Below are 13832 nucleotides of genomic sequence, written 5' to 3' on the forward strand. Positions count from 1 at the left end.
ACAGATAGCCTAAAAACCTTTGAATAATGCAAGTACCATCATGGACTAGATTGTTCACATATTCCAGAAGTTGCAATGTTTTCAATGAGACTGTCCTGAAGTAAAATGGATTGTGTCACAGTCTACACTTTCATGCATATTTGGTGTGATATTCCAATTCATAGGTGCCAGAAGCAAACTTTAGTCATTTCCCAACAGTAAAAGAAGCTTATCCTTTTTAATGTAGCATTCATTCATCAAAATACTGCATCGTCACCAGCTTCTGCACACAAAACTAGCTTTGCTGGCTTTTGAATAAAAATCTAGCGTTTGCTTTAATGCTTAATTGGAAGCAAGGTGTTCACACATGTGTCAGTGGTCTTAAATCAGTATTTCTCAAACCTGGAGATATACACACACATACTATTTTAGTCTTGCGTGTACTGAGCCTTTTCAGAGAAATGTGCCTCTGTATGATGTACAGCTGACAATTGGTATGCAATTCACCTGCAATCAGCAGAGACTTGCCTTCTGAGCCAGTAATAGATGGTGACAGGACTGTTTATTGCTGTTTATTATATGACTGTTTATTAAATCAGGCTTTTGGAGGAAAAGCATTAATTTCAGAGAGCGGAGATAAAAATGTCAGGATCATCTCTCACTCGGTTCTTTTGAATACTCGCAGAACTGTGGGTAGAAAACAAAGCTCAGGTCATGTTCCTGGAATCCACTGGTTCCGTGTTCTAACTTGTGTTTTGCGGAGTGCCATTGATCCTATATACAGTGGTACCTCGGGTTACAGACGCTTCAGGTTACAGACGCTTCAGGTTAGAGACTCCGCTAACCCAGAAATAGTACCTCAGGTTAAGAACTTTGCTTCAGTATGAGAACAGAAATCGTGCCGCGCGGCGGCAGCGGGAGGCCCCATTAGCTAAAGTGGTCTTCAGGTTAAGAACAGGTTCAGGTTAAGAACGGACCTCCAGAACTAATTAAGTTCTTAACCCGAAGTACCACTGTACTTCCGCGTTGCTAAGCCTCACTTCATTTGATGCGATGTGTGCACTTAATTGTACACAGCGTTGCAAACAGTTTGCATCATTTGAATGTTCAGCCCCCTCTTAGAATTAAACTAGGTTTTTATTCACTTTTCCTCTTCACCTCAGCAACGACAACTTTTTAACAATTTACCTGATTGTCATAGGCTACAGGGAATGAATTGCAGAGGAGTACAGTGGTACCTCGGGTTAAGAACTTAATTTGTTCTGGAGGTCTGTTCTTAACCTGAAACTCTTCTTAACCTGAGGTACCACTTTAGCTAATGGGGCCTCCTGCTGCCACCGCGCCACCGCTGCTCAATTTCTGTTCCCATCCTGAGGTAAAGTTCTTAACCCGAGATACTGTACTATTTTTGGGTTAGCGGAGTCTGTAACCTGAAGCGTCTATAACCCGAGGTATCACTGTATATGGAATGTCCTCTAGATAAGTAGGTCTGGTGGAAGAGGAATAGTTCTCTCTTTCCCACTTCAGGAAAACTGCCTGATTTGTATATTGGCCATGAAGGGAGTATAAAGCTCCCTCCAACCAGGCTGGCATGGAAATACTGTGGGCAAAGAAAAGAGGGGTGGTTTGCTGTTTTTCTCTGCTAGCCTGCTTTGCGTTTCTGCACTGGCAGAGGAGAAACATAAAGTTTCCTCAGCTGCCGGCACAGAAACCAAGCCTGCTGCTGCTGCTGCTGCTGCAGGAAGAGGGACAGAGCGATCTGTTCCTTTGCTGCAGCCAAGCACAAAAACTAGGCTAGCGAATGAGGGGGAAAGTGACCCACCCCTACAAGCCATGCTTGGGAGAAGACATTTTAATTATCAGCTATACTTTTCACAGCCTCTAGAGGGAGCCTCAACTTCATCCTCATAGGACAAAAAGGACTAGAAATAGATACTGAGATTAGTAAGTTTTTTGAAAAATAATATATAAAAAGGTACCAAATAAGGAGGGCATAAAAGAGGGTTACTTTTAATGTAAAAAACATTTGACATGGCACGTCCTTTGTAGAAAGAAAGGAAAAGAATATATAACCATTTGCCCCACCTTATTTAATAGGGCTTACTCCCTAGTGTGTTTTAAGATTTCAGGCTTAGTATTTTGTTTTATTTTTTATTTTATTTTTCTTGATTACAGTTTCCTTATTAATTAGTACAGTATCCGCTACTACTAATCTAACAGCAGGATTCAATAGCTATTTTATTTGGCCTTCGCCCAGAATTGTTGCCTCTACTTGCAAGAGCCCTGAGGTACCATAACAAGATGGCGGCTGTGTTGCCTCATGCTCTGCATCTTTGCTAAACCCCTTGCCTGCATTTCTATGCTCTCCTGATGTGGCTGACATGATTCTCCATTGTTTACTGGGTAGGCCTGACTTTAAATCAGACAAAAGTTTCAACACCTTCCTTCCAGCATGAGAGTCTGGGGTCCTGCAACAGATATCCTCTTGTGTCATGTGGCCCAGTTCCAAAAAGGCAACTTTAAAAACTTAGGCCGGTTCACGTATTTCTCCATGACAGGTTGCCAGTGCAGCACCATGCAAGCAACAGTGTGTCCACCAGTGCCTACAAAAAGGTCTCACTAAATAGCCCCTTGGTCACTCACAACGTATGGGAGACTGTTTGCTTTTTCTGCTCGGTTCTTGTTTGCGCTGGCTCAACATTGAACATGGCCCCATAAACAGGCCCACATTTCAATGGATGCCAGAATTCAGCACCCACCATCCCGTCTGTTTGGAACGAGGAGAGGTTCTCTGTGACTCTGGCTCACTGGCTGGGGATGCTTTCACAGTTTTGTGGCCCTCTCTTTCCACTCTTATGTGGCAGCCGCTTCGTGTTATTCCACATCCCCAAAGCAGCCATTTTATGTTATAGCATACCCTCGCACCAGCCCATTTGGGACTGGTGTCCTCAAAATCCCTAATGCGCCCATTGCCCAGAAAGGTTGGTGACCTCCTGGACATTGTAAACCAATTACTTTATACTTTCCAAATGAATGTATTAGGATGTGCCGCTTGAAATTGGTTACCTGGTTTCTGGAAGGCCGCATTTTAATACTCATAGACTTCAATGGTTTGATTTAAAGCCACCTTTTACTTATAGAGGAAGCAGGCATGAGAAGCAAAGCAATACTCCAAAATAAGCAGAGTTGCAATGGTACTGATACCTGTTGGATATTTCATATATATAATGTGTTAATTCCTCATCTTTTTTTAATTTTTTAATTTTTTAGCCTAAGACATTGCAGGGCTTACACCATCCCATGACAGTTGGCAACTAACTGCAGAGATTATAAAAACCGGACAAAAAGTAAGTTATTTGTTGGCATATGAAAAAGCTGTTGCCCCACGGCAATGACAGCACATGCTTTGGCTGAGTTATTTTTTCCATTGATCTATGCATATGTGATGAACATCTGTTTGCTCCTCTCATTTCTCTCTCCCAGGTCTTCTGTCTTCTCCTTTCTCTCTCTCTCAGGTCTTCTGTCCTGTTTCTTTTGGTTTATGAAAAGGGCTGGTCTTAAGAAGACCTGACTTTTGCAATTTAAATAACAGTAAAGAATAGAAATGAATACTGATGAATGTCAGGATAGGTTAATATTTTCAGACGATACCTCTCTCTGGAGGAAGATAATAAAAATGAAAGTGTGAGCAGATCATTGGTTCATTTCTAAAATTAGTGATGTTGGAGCAATTTGAGAAGCTGCAGCCTCTGAGCTACATGTGCCTCTCCCAAGCCTGAGGAAATGTTGTGATATTTTTGCTCCCAACATGGCTCTTATGCCTACAACATTTGTATGGGTGGCATAACCTCAGCAGGTAGATTTATCTCTTTGCTGTCAACTATATATTTTGAGAATTGGTTTGTCTGCCCATCTGTACTCTATGAGTTTAGACGCCTATTGGGATATCATCACCAAAACTCAGCACGATGGTTCCTGAGGTAGGGGCAGTAGTCTTCAATGGCATTTGGACATCGGCTGTCATTTTGAATCAAGATGGTGGATCGAAACATGACTTTGATGTGACAGATCCAAACTCACAAACTGCATTATCCATTTAAAAATCACAATATTTGTTGGTTTCTATGAATTCCCAGCCAGCACCGGGCACTGCTGCTAGTATCTCTAGGACAAGAAAACTTTCACCTACCTAATTTCTCTTGTCAGGGAGAACTGCTCAATTTGTGTTTGTTGTGCTCAGGGGCCCTGTCAGGAAAAGGTGGCAACTCTCACCAGAGGATACGTACCCTTTATGACTTCCTTTCTTCATTCAACTTCTGCCAAACACAATACAAAGTCCAAGTTTTGTAGACTGGAAATAAGACCGCTTCATTTGTTTGTCATCTCTTTCTTTATGGCTGCTGCACCTTTAATAGCAGCCAGGCTCACAGAAACATAGCAGGTGGCACCTCTACATTTCTGTTTGTTAGACTTGCTGTTGAACCCCAAGGAGACACTGCCAAAGATGACAGCCCTAACCCTGTGTTGTAGGGGGGGGGGGATCCAGGTTGCAGTCCTCTACTCACTTGACCTGGGACTGCAAGACCCACGGCCAATGCAGTGGGGCTTAAAAGGGACCCCTGACCATTAGGCAGTGGCGTAGCGTGGGTTGTCAGCACCCGGGGCAAGGCAAGTAATTTGCGCCCCCTAACCCGTGGATTTGCGCCCCCTAACCCGTGGATTTGCGCCCCCTAACCCATGGATTTGCCCTAACCCCAGATGTTGCGCCCGGTGCGGCTGGCCCCCCCTGCACCCCCCACGCTACGCCACTGCCATTAGGTCCAGTCGTGGCCGACTCTGGGGTTGCGGCGCTCATCTCGCTTTATTGGCCGAGGGAGCCGGCGTACAGCAGGCCTGGCGAACCAGAGCAGCACACAGAAACGCCGTTTACCTTCCCGCCAGTGTGGTACCTATTTATCTACTTGCACTTGGACGTGCTTTCGAACTGCTAGGTTGGCAGGAGCAGGGACCGAGCAACGGGAGCTCACCCCGTCGCAGGGATTCGAACCGCCGACCTTCTGATCAGCAAGTCCTAGGCTCTGTGGTTTAACCCACAGCGCCACCGGCATCCCTTGCAGTGGGGCTTAGAAGCATATAAATACAGTGTTAGGCTGTGATCCTGTACACCACAGGTGGGAAATATTTTTCAGCCCAAGGGTTGTATTTCCTTTCCAAGGGCCACATGCCAGGGGTGAGCATAATCAGAGGCAAAGGTAGACAGAACAACAAATGCAAAATTGACCTTTGTACAATACACTAGTTTCTACACCATGTTTAGCCAACATGGTGCCTTCCAGATGTTTTGGGCTACAACTCCAACCATCTCTGACTATTGGCCATGCTGGCTGAGGCTGATGGGATGTGTAGGCCTCAAAATCTGGAAGGCTACCATGTTGTCTTCCTCTCTTCTACATACACTCAAATGCCCCGCTCTGTCTACCACTCAGACAGAGAGCCCTGGATCCCCACTGTATACCTTATATGGGAGTAAGACCCACTGAACTTGGTGTAACTGATTTCTGAGTAGATATTCATAGGATTGCATTATTAGTGGGGAGTCATTGTTAAGTTGAGGGCTTTTTTCTTCTTCTTCAGACGGAGCTCACTGGAGCTCAGCTCTGGCACCTCTCAGGTGGGAGTCAGTGCCACTTTAGGAGAACAAGGGAGAAGTTCATGGTGAGCCCTGGCGCCTCTTTTCCTAGAAAAATAGCACTGGTTAAGCTGTTCAGTAATTTCCCGCCTCATATTTCTTTCAAAGGAATACAGTGGTACCTCAGGTTACAGACACTTCAGGTCACAGACGCTTCAGCTAACCCAGAAATAGTACCTTGAGTTAAGAACTTTGCTTCAAGATGAGAACAGAAATCGTGCGGCGGCAGCGGGAGGCCCCATTAGCTAAAGTGGTAAGGTTAAGAACCGTTTCAGGTTAAGAATGGACCTCCGAAACGAATTAAATTCTTAACCCAAGGTACCACTGTACTCTGGTGGAACACTGAGATTGTCTAATAAACCGTTCCCTCCGTGTGAGAAACTGAAGAATCATCACATTCCTTACACGATAGGCAAGAGAGGAAGTTGGAACTGAATCAGAGGAATTAGATCTCTTGTCTCAACTAGCAGGCGTATCTGCCAAGATAGTAAGATTATGTGTACCTCCCTCCCCTTTTTCTCACATGGAGTGGACTCTGTAGCCGCAAGTGTAGAAAAAGTGGACTTGTAAAAAAAAAGAGAGAGAGAGAGAGATGCTTCACCTTTGCCACACTCCTTTTGTGATTAAACAACATCTAGCTATATCCTGTTTGGCTGTGTGTGTATGAAAACCTTGTCTTTGCTCAGCTCCATTCTGAAAGTTAGAAATGGAGGCTAAGGTGTTTTCCTCTTTAGCTGACATAGCACACTCAGGATTACACAAGAGCAAACAGTAGAGACTAGCCTGCTCTGGCAAATGAGGTAGTGCTCCAACAAGCCCCAGTCTGCCCTTAGTGGCCTCCACATTTCTGCCTTCTTACCTGCCTTCAATCCAGGAGGTGGCACTGGTTATCAGCTTCCTCCTTCTAAGTCTCAGCCTTTGCCACTATAGAACTCAGTAGAGAGGACTGGGCAAAACTAGCATTAGACAGCTTTGCCTGTCACTGGCTCTGGCTGCACCTACAATTGGCCCCTCCGTTTTGTGCCCTACCAGTCTCAATACGTAAAAGCATACTGGTAACTAATTGGGAGTAAGTCATCCTGAGTATGAACTCTTCCTGAAGGACGTAAGCGCTTTGCTGGATCAGCCCAGGGTCCAGTATTGGTTCGCAATACCCCCAGCAACCAGTAGACTGTAGGTGGTCCACTGGAAGAGTATTCCGAAATGTTTTCTGACTCCCTCAGATCTGGGTGTGAGCTACGATCTTGGACCGCTTTCCAGATCTTCGTGTTCCCAGCAGGTTGTTAGTTTCTTCAGACAGGCACAGGCAAGTCTGAGGGAGGGAAATGTATTCCTATATAAAGTGAAACCTATTTTTCCATCAACGCTTTGGTGTAGCTCCGTACTTGGGTGATATGAACTGAACGTTTTCATAATTTGCAAAGGTGGCTTTACACTAATCTGGCAAATTTCATCCCAAATATATAACCATAAGTGGAAGAATTCCACCTAGGAATTCTATTCAAACAAATTTTTACTCAGAGTAGACTCATTAAAATTAACAAGTCCATTCATGTTACAGTATTAGGTGACTACAACCCCCAGTATGGAAGCATCTACTGGAATGTATTCGGGATCCAACTATTCAGTGTTTTGAGATTTGCCAAGACCTGTCAGTTCTACAAAGAATACACAAACACACACACTCCATTTGTTGTGAAAAGATACCTGACAGTCTCTGTTCATTTATTCATTGACTTTTTCTGATTGCGACGGAAGGAGCTGGTGCAATACAGCTCTTAATATGGATGGATGGATCTGCCAAAGTTTGTTTCTCCGAGTTTCTGGTTTACCCTGCCTTGAATTCAGTCCTCTGCAGTTTCACAACAATTTGTGATAATAATAAAAACCCTTATCAAAACTTGACAGCGTTTTAGTGCAGATGTCTATTATACACTTTTTTTTTGCATGCAGTTTTGACTAACTCATGCGTTTTTGTAAGCAATGTTGCATAATACAATGCATTATTATTATTAATATTTGTGTTGCTGGATTCCATCTCCCAGCCACCATGGCCAATGAACAAGGATGATGGGATCTGTAGTTCAACAGGCATCTGCAAAGCCATAGGCTCCTCCTCCTTGTTTTATAGTCACCATCCCAGGCTTAGAGAGGCTGTTTCAAACTCCTGGGTTGCAAAAGTCACCATAACGTGAGCTTGCAGGAATATCATGTTAGTAATAGGTTTCCCCTCTGCAATGCTTTAGCCACATACTCATCAGAATAACCCAAAACTGTGCAGAGCTCCAGGCCTAGGCGTGCCCCCAGCTATGTTAATTGCTGAAATGAAAGTTGCCACCTAACTGCTTTTGGGCAACACTGGATGAGCAGGTAAGGCAGCCTGAGCACCCGTGGAAGGTGTATCCCACACCACACTCCTTATGTGGCTTGCAAAGACTTTGATTTATGAAAAGCACTCAAATGCACCACAGCTAGGTTTGGAAACCACTGTGTACTTATGAAGTTATTGCACATAACAATATATGCCGCCCAATAACAAAATTATCTGAGTGACTTAACCATAAAATAATACACAAATATATATCAAGCAGAAAATAAGTACAGTGGTACCTTGGAAGTGGAACGGAATCCATTCCGGAAGTCTGGGTTTCAAAACATTTGGAAACCAAGGCATGGCCTCCTGCAGCCCATTGGAAGCCACACAAGTTGCGTTGGACGTTTGGGTTCCAAAAAAACGTTCACAAACCGGAACACTTACTTCCGGGTTTGCGACATTCGGGAGCCAAAATGTTCGACTCGCAAGGCGTTCAGGATCCAAGGTATGACTGTATAGCAAGAACAAAACCTTTCAACAACAGCAATAAATAGATTGAACAGGTCTTCGATTTAAACTAAGGTTTAAGGAGGTTTGGGGAAAATATAAAGGTCTGCGCATAGCACCCAAAGACTGCCAAGTGGGTTCTTCCTTAGGGCAGATTATTCCACAGATGGGGTGCCACTTCTGGGAATATTTTTATTCCCCAGACATTTTCTGCACCTTAGACATATGTAAAGAACTGAGTTACTAAACAGATAGTCCGTATTCTTAATGCAGATTGTTATGTTGCCACCAAATATAGCTAACATGCTTGTTTTTCTTACGATCTTCCTGATTTAAATGTATAGAACTGTAAAAATAACATTTCTAAAAAGTAAGCCATTTTACTTGTTTCTATAAAATGCCAGCAGGCCTGTTTCCATACCTATGTTTCTAACAAGTGCACCTACCAGGCATCTGGATTTGGCTTCCGTTCCCTACTGGTGACAAAAGCACATGCTGTTTGACGTGCAACATGTCAAGCAGTCCTAGGAGAGAGATTTGAAAGTGTGGGCTTTCCGTAAACAACCACCATTCTTGATGTTTGCTACATGAACATGTTGTCCCCATAAATAAAATTTATAGTTCTCCATAAGTAATAAACAAGCCTATTATAGCAGGAAATCTACACATTAGGTTTTTTATCACACATCTAAATGGATGCCTGTTCATTTCTCGACAGGGGAGCCAAATGACAGCAAAAGCTGTTTCCTTGAGAGTGCAGCAACAGCTAGCTTTTGTGTACTTGTTTGTAAAGTGGCTGAGGCCGACACAATAAGACCTTAATCTGTGTTGGGGAAAATTGGTGACTGCAGTAAATATGGGCGTGTGGGATGCTACTCCCACATTGACACAGAGCCCAGTAAGTGAGGCAGGCGTAGGAAACAGCACCAAGGTCTTTTGCAAGCCCAAATGCATCAAATTTTAAAAAGTGTCATTTGTCAAGAATGAAGTATGGGCACAATCAGTGTTTGTCATTGTTCTAAAACAACTGGAGCAAACTAGGAAGTTAGTTCTGCACAAGTCACATTATGCTAAATAGATTGCAGCAACCCGTTTTGTCAAAAGCTGGGTGCTGCTATCAAAAGGCTGCTGTGAGATTAGTGTATGCTGTTGCATGCTACCCCAATCTTCGAGCTGTCGGGGTGATGTTACAGGGGTTCTAGGTGCACTTATCCAGTTTTTGTGTTTCCTCTTGGAAAATGAGGAGACTGTGGTGTTGTTATGATAGCTGGTTTATTTACACAGATATACAACCTGAGCCCACGATGGAGGTGCTCACAGCATTAGCACTCCAAGAGCATCCTGCTTCTCCCATAGCTGCAGCCCTGGATTTTTATTCTTATTTTTTTAATCAGCCATAGCTCTGACCCTCTCTCTAGCTTGTGCGTTTTACAAACTGTCAGCTTTACAAAATTGCAACCTTCCCCCCCATCCCATCCCAGCTCACCGTTCACAGGATTCTATGGAGAAGTCATGTCTGTTAGTGCGATAAGAGTGCTTTAAAAATATGGTGTGGATTAGGCCTAGACGAAGGCAAACTTCTTGAATAAAAATGTATAAAACCAACTGGGAACTGTAGTTTGTTAAGGGTACTGGAAATTGTTGCTCTCTGAGGGGGAACTACAGTTCCCAGGATTCTTTGGAAGACGTCTTTGTGCTTTAAATATGTGTTGGATGTTTTTTAAAATTATGTTATGGAGCAGCCCTAAGAGGAGAGCTTAGAAGAAACTAAAGGCAGAGAGTAAAAGGGTGTGTTCTGTCACCTTAATGACTAACAGATCTGCAATGCAGTCCTGGACATGTCTACTCAGAAGTAAGTCCAGTTGTCTTTAGTGGGGCTTACCGGCAGGTGGTCTAGATAAAGTGGACTCTAGCATCTGAAAACTTAAGCCATAATAAATATTTTAGTCTTTAAAGTGGCACAAAACTCTTGTCTTTTTACCAGCTATCTATTTGTATAGCTAATTGCTCCTTTCAGTCTGTGAAAACTGTGTCTAGGTCTAGGTCCAGTCATGCTCTGATTCCCCAACCCCTATTTTTCATTTTGACAGCAGAAACTGATCCCCAATTCACCCCATGAAACATCACCCTAAATTTCAGGTTTCTGAGTAGCCACCGTGTCTTGATTTGAGACTGTTAACTAGAATGGGCTATGGTTTTAATCTCATTCTCAGGCTCTCCTGTGTTTATGTAGGAAAGGTCACAGAGAGCAGGCAGTGCCGAGGCAGAAGAGATTAAGCAGACTACTTCATGGGTGCATCAAAGGAATCCCTAACACATCTTTCTGTTTGCAGACTGACACATATATTACTCATTTGGATTACAGCTACTCCCACTATTGACCAGAGAAAGCCTGGGTCTTTAAACACATTTTTCAAAGAATGGAACTAATTGCAAACACTTCATTTTCAAAAAAAATATAAGTTCTCTGTACTACTCTGTCTGGTGGTCAATATGCAAGAGTGCCCATGGGACTTTTGGTCCTTTTGCATGAGCACAGAATATTAGGACCAATGGTTTGATTTTATTGTTGACCATATAAAAAACTGCTCTTTCCCATCTTTCTTCCCTCCAAACCCTGCTGGGTGCTCTGCTCACAATATGTGTTGTCAGGTATGATCATTGCTGCCATGGGCCTCTCCATGAAATCATCTGAATGTGAGTTGGTTATGAGATCCTCACCTCACCAACCTGAAATGCCGAGTGCCTGAGCCAAGTGCCTTGGGAAGATTTCATTTTAAAGATGAGATGTGATAGCATCAGCAAGCAGGCACCTACTGGTGCCACCTTTCCCCAGCCTCTTACCAGTACCAGTGTTTGCAGGTGCTGAACAGAACACACAAATGACACTGTGAGGGTTGCAATTTCCCCACTTGGCCCTGCCCTTTTGCTTTTAGCAACAGCTCGACACGCCCACAATTAGCAGGTGAAACTCTCCCCACCACTTATCTCCATGCTACCAACAACTTTGCTCGGATATTCAGTCTATGCATGTTGGTCTCCCACTAAAGGCACAACTAAAGGCTTAGGACCTAGGTATTTGCTAGGCTGCCACCACCTACTCCCCTTTACATGAGCCTCATCCTTGAGATAAAGGGAAGACTCCCTCTTAGCTGTGTTGCATTTGCGGATGGTGGTGACACGCGAAATGGAATTCTCTGCAATGGCACTCCAGTTGTGTAACACCTTCACTGATTTGGTTGACGCCAACATTGATGGGTTTTAACTGTCTGAAAAAGCTACTGTCATTTACTGAGGCTTTTGGCTAAGTTGACTGGAGGAGATGTTTTGTTGCTCTCTGGCGCTGCGATGCAACTTTGATTTATTGTTGTCACTGTGGTTTGAGTTTATTTTTAAAAGATTGCTTTTTTATTAATGCATTATATTGTACTCCACTCTCGGATTAATTTTAATGAAGAGTGGGTTATAAATCACCCCCAAAAATAAATGAAACTTTAGCAACCTTGTTTATTGGACAGACACAATCCAGGGTCTGGGGAATAGTTAAGAATGAGCACATTGAGGTTGAGCAGAGGAAACGGGAGCAATGCTTTTCATATAACAACCAGGAAGCATTGAAGCAAGACAAAGGGGGAGCATGGGAGGGTACGTACTTTGCATGCAAAACGTCCTGGGTTCTATCTTGCCATATCTTGTTAAAAGGACTGGATAGCGAAGGTGATTTGATGTGGAAAAAACACTGCCTGAAACCCTGGAGAGTAGACAATATTGAACTACATGGCCTAACAGAGCAATCCAGACCCCTGCTCTGTTGTGCCAAAGGGATTTGGACGGAGAGGAGGTGCCTCTGCTCAGTTTTCTCCAGCCCCACAAGCCTTTGGCGGCAGGGGAGCTCTACCATAGGTAGGGAAGCCCTGACACCAAGGAGCACCCCAATGAGCCTGCCCTAACAGTGGGGAGAAACTACTGTCAGTGGCATTCTTGCTGTCAGTTCAGGCACCAAAGGACTTGCTGGATCCTTGACAGATCCTGATGCCGTCCTACAATGACAGTGAGTCTGTTCCATGTCTCCTCACTGTGTCAGCCTGGGAGCAACAGGGCATTTTTTCCTGTCCCTCCACAGTCTGCCTTGACCTGTACAAGTGCCGGGGCTGTAGGTGTGGCAAGGCCTGCTGTGCTCCATCAAGCTCCACCACTGCCAGCCAGGGGTTGGGGTTGCACCCTAATAGCTTGACCTGTTGGAATCCAGCTTCCTATGATGTAAAAGCAGAGTTCCCAAACTGTGATCCACAGAGGCAGAGCCATCAAACGTCTCCCTGCGATGCAGCTATTAAGGATACAGGAGTACCTTGTGGTCAAAAAAGTTGGCACATCTCTATGGAATGCAGGGATCATCTGCCTTGCCTCTGCTTCAGGCTGAGCATCAACACATACTATAACTTGGAAACCTGCAAGATGAGTCGGAGTGACTATTCAGACACCCTCAGGGAGAAGGAAGATGAAAGGTACAAGTGAACAAGCACCGATTGGTTTAATTTTACATTTACCTACCCCATACTTTCCCGAGCAATTCCTCTCACTTTAAATTACATGAAAGAATGAACAGTATACAAGGTCACAATATACAAGGTCCTTTATTAAATGCTTAATTTTATATCCTGCTCGGCCAGGATCTCACCAACATAAACAGACTTTTTGTTGTTAGCATCCATCTATCTCAAGAGAAAAAGGAGTGCCCTCCTGGGGGCAAGTCAAACCACTGTGTTAGCAGCACCAAAGTGACTTCCCAGGGGCGCAAACCAGGGCAATGTGTATGGAGGTCCTGGGCTGCCCAGGAGACAAGACTCCTCTCTCGACCTCGCTGATGTGATCCAAAGGAAAGCAGAGCAATATGTTTGGCACCGGCTTGGCTGCAGGAGTTGCTGGAAGAAGGCATACAAGGCACTCTGGATTTATGTAGCCTTTTCTTCTCCAGAAGCCATTCCTGGGGTGTGGTTGCTCTCGCTGGCTGACTGAACTCAGAAAGCACCTCTGGAAAGTCGGTGTGAATCCAGGTGTGGAATTTCAGTGTGAAATTCATCTAAGTGACTGAGGAACCCTTACCCTGTTCCAGGAAAATTTCCTGACGGCCAAACCTCACCAGACATGGAAGATCCACGATTAGATCTTCAGTGATGTTGTTTTTCATTTGCTTAATTTAAAGCCGCTTCAAGGGGCTTCAGTTTTGACTGAAGAAGTGGCTCTGAGGAGTACTTAACCCATTTCCCTGATGTAAATTACACTCCCAAAAATCATGAATTGCTCTGAAACAGAGGGGGGAATGCAGTTACCTATACCATGTCT

General features: G+C 44.1%; 1 long non-coding RNA gene across 2 annotated transcripts; it reads left to right on the plus strand.

Annotated features, from left to right (window-relative positions):
• The first annotated feature begins 1465 nt into the window (after positions 1–1465).
• On the plus strand, positions 1466–5883 carry LOC310767247. Of its 2 annotated transcripts, none has more exons than XR_014550794.1 (3): positions 1466–1927; positions 3250–3326; positions 5614–5883. It is a non-coding gene; the product is annotated as an uncharacterized lncRNA (long non-coding RNA). The 2 variants fall into 2 exon arrangements; XR_014550795.1 differs by lacking the exon at positions 5614–5883 and adding an exon at positions 4186–4604.
• Positions 5884–13832: the final 7949 nt, after the last annotated feature.

The sequence above is a fragment of the Podarcis filfolensis genome (genome assembly GCF_964270895.1).
Source record: "Podarcis filfolensis genome assembly, chromosome: 7".
Lineage (NCBI taxonomy): Eukaryota > Metazoa > Chordata > Lepidosauria > Squamata > Lacertidae > Podarcis > Podarcis filfolensis.